The sequence below is a fragment of the Misgurnus anguillicaudatus genome, chromosome 21, assembly GCF_027580225.2.
Source record: "Misgurnus anguillicaudatus chromosome 21, ASM2758022v2, whole genome shotgun sequence".
NCBI classification, from domain to species: Eukaryota; Metazoa; Chordata; class Actinopteri; order Cypriniformes; family Cobitidae; genus Misgurnus; species Misgurnus anguillicaudatus.
The window spans coordinates 15,072,501-15,075,000 of NC_073357.2; the positions used below are offsets into that span (position 1 = coordinate 15,072,501).

Consider the following 2,500-nt stretch of genomic DNA (forward strand, 5'->3'; position numbering starts at 1 on the left):
TTTATTCATATAATTTTTTTCCAGAAATGCATCCTTTCTGTAAGCGTTCGCCGATGGTATGGCGTTGCCACATTAGTCTTGAAGTGGCTCTCGAATCGAGTCAGCGCTCGCTTACGGCCACACCACCCTGAGCATGCCCGCTCTCGTCTGATCTCGGAAGCCAAGCAGGGTCGGGCCTGGTTAGTACTTGGATGGGAGACCGCCTGGGAATACCAGGTGCTGTAAGCATTTAATTAATTATTTAATTATTTATTCATATAATTTTTTTCCAGAAATGCATCCTTTCTGTAAGCGTTCGCCGATGGCATGGCGTTGCCACATTAGTCTTGAAGTGGCTCTCGAATCGAGTCAGCACTCGCTTACGGCCACACCACCCTGAGCACGCCCGCTCTCGTCTGATCTCGGAAGCCAAGCAGGGTCGGGCCTGGTTAGTACTTGGATGGGAGACCGCCTGGGAATACCAGGTGCTGTAAGCATTTAATTAATTATTTAATTATTTATTCATATAATTTTTTTCCAGAAATGCATCCTTTCGGTAAGCGTTCGCCGATGGCATGGCGTTGCCACATTAGTCTTGAAGTGGCTCTCGAATTGAGTCAGCACTCGCTTATGGCCACACCACCCTGAGCACGCCCGCTCTCGTCTGATCTCGGAAGCCAAGCAGGGTCGGGCCTGGTTAGTACTTGGATGGGAGACCGCCTGGGAAAACCAGGTGCTGTAAGCATTTAATTAATTATTTAATTATTTATTCATATAATTTTTTCCAGAAATGCATCCTTTCTGTAAGCGTTCGCACATGGCATGGCGTTGCCACATTAGTCTTAAAGTGGCTCTCGAATCGAGTCAGCGCTCGCTTACGGCCACACCACCCTGAGCACGCCCGCTCTCGTCTGATCTCGGAAGCCAAGCAGGGTCGGGCCTGGTTAGTACTTGGATGGGAGACCGCCTGGGAATACCAGGTGCTGTAAGCATTTAATTCTTTATTTAATTAATTATTTAATTATTTATTCATATAATTTTGTTCCAGTAATGCATCCTTTCTGTAAGCGTTCGCCGATGGCATGGCATTGCCACATTAGTCTTGAAGTGGCTCTCGAATCGAGTCAGCACTCGCTTACGGCCACACCACCCTGAGCACGCCCGCTCTCGTCTGATCTCGGAAGCCAAGCAGGGTCGGGCCTGGTTAGTACTTGGATGGGAGACCGCCTGGGAATACCAGGTGCTGTAAGCATTTAATTCTTTATTTAATTAATTATTTAATTATTTATTCATAAAATTTTTTCCAGAAAGGCATCCTTTCTGTAAGCGTTCGCCGATGGCATGGCGTTGCCACATTAGTCTTGAAGTGGCTCTCGAATCGGGTCAGCGCTCGCTTACGGCCACACCACCCTGAGCACGCCCGCTCTCGTCTGATCTCGGAAGCCAAACAGGGTCGGGCCTGGTTAGTACTTGGATGGGAGACCTCCTGGGAATACCAGGTGCTGTAAGCATTTAATTCTTTATTTAATTAATTATTTAATTACTTATTCATATAATTTTTTTCCAGAAATGCATCCTTTCTGTAAGCGTTCGCCGATGGCATGGCGTTGCCACATTAGTCTTGAAGTGGCTCTCGAATCGAGTCAGCGCTCGCTTACGGCCTCACCACCCTGAGCACGCCCGCTCTCGTCTGATCTCGGAAGCCAAGCAGGGTCGGGCCTGGTTAGTACTTGGTTGGGAGACCGCCTGGGAATACCAGGTGCTGTAAGCATTTAATTAATTATTTATTCATATAATTTTTTCCAGAAATGCATCCTTTCTGTAAGCGTTCGCCGATGGCATGGCGTTCGCCCATTAGTCTTGAAGTGGCTCTCGAATCGAATCAGTGCTCGCTTACGGCCACACCACCCTGAGCACGCCCGCTCTCGTCTGATCTCGGAAGCCAAGCAGGGTCGGGCCTGGTTAGTACTTGGATGGGAGACCGCCTGGGAATACCAGGTGCTGTAAGCATTTAATTAATTATTTAATTATTTATTCATATAATTTTTTTCCAGAAATGCATCCTTTCTGTAAGCGTTCGCCGATGGCATGGCGTTGCCACATTAGTCTTGAAGTGGCTCTCGAATCGAGTCAGCGCTCGCTTACGGCCACACCACCCTGAGCACGCCCGCTCTCATCTGATCTCGGAAGCCAAGCAGGGTCGGGCCTGGTTAGTACTTGGATGGGAGAACGCCTGGGAATACCAGGTGCTGTAAGCATTTAATTCTTTATTTAATTAATTATTTAATTATTTATTCATATAATTTTTTTCCAGAAATGCATCCTTTCTGTAAGCGTTCGCCGATGGCATGGCGTTGCCACATTAGTCTTGAAGTGGCTCTCGAATCGAGTCAGCGCTCGCTTACGGCCACACCACCCTGAGCACGCCCGCTCTCGTCTGATCTCGGAAGCCAAGCAGGGTTGGGCCTGGTTAGTACTTGGATGGGAGACCGCCTGGGAATACCAGGTGCTGTAAGAATTT

The 2,500-nt window shown here is 48.1% G+C and overlaps 1 protein-coding gene and 10 non-coding genes across 11 annotated transcripts in view; all 11 read left to right on the forward strand.

Moving 5' to 3' along the window:
• The window catches only part of LOC129447580 (uncharacterized), a 253,528-nt gene that overhangs the window by 187,992 nt on the left and 63,036 nt on the right, over positions 1-2,500 (forward strand). The gene's annotated exons all lie outside the window — the stretch shown is intronic.
• LOC141357441 (5S ribosomal RNA) lies at positions 110-228 on the forward strand. Its single transcript, XR_012363928.1, has one exon. It is a non-coding gene; the product is annotated as a 5S ribosomal RNA (ribosomal RNA).
• LOC141355039 (5S ribosomal RNA) lies at positions 358-476 on the forward strand. The gene has a single exon (XR_012361468.1). It is a non-coding gene; the product is annotated as a 5S ribosomal RNA (ribosomal RNA).
• Positions 606-724, forward strand: LOC141357414 (5S ribosomal RNA). The gene has a single exon (XR_012363901.1). It is a non-coding gene; the product is annotated as a 5S ribosomal RNA (ribosomal RNA).
• Positions 853-971, forward strand: LOC141355041 (5S ribosomal RNA). Its single transcript, XR_012361469.1, has one exon. It is a non-coding gene; the product is annotated as a 5S ribosomal RNA (ribosomal RNA).
• On the forward strand, positions 1,113-1,231 carry LOC141355042 (5S ribosomal RNA). The gene has a single exon (XR_012361470.1). It is a non-coding gene; the product is annotated as a 5S ribosomal RNA (ribosomal RNA).
• LOC141357161 (5S ribosomal RNA) lies at positions 1,372-1,490 on the forward strand. Its single transcript, XR_012363643.1, has one exon. It is a non-coding gene; the product is annotated as a 5S ribosomal RNA (ribosomal RNA).
• Positions 1,632-1,750, forward strand: LOC141358544 (5S ribosomal RNA). The gene has a single exon (XR_012365040.1). It is a non-coding gene; the product is annotated as a 5S ribosomal RNA (ribosomal RNA).
• LOC141355043 (5S ribosomal RNA) lies at positions 1,871-1,989 on the forward strand. The gene has a single exon (XR_012361471.1). It is a non-coding gene; the product is annotated as a 5S ribosomal RNA (ribosomal RNA).
• LOC141358571 (5S ribosomal RNA) lies at positions 2,119-2,237 on the forward strand. The gene has a single exon (XR_012365068.1). It is a non-coding gene; the product is annotated as a 5S ribosomal RNA (ribosomal RNA).
• Positions 2,379-2,497, forward strand: LOC141357738 (5S ribosomal RNA). The gene has a single exon (XR_012364225.1). It is a non-coding gene; the product is annotated as a 5S ribosomal RNA (ribosomal RNA).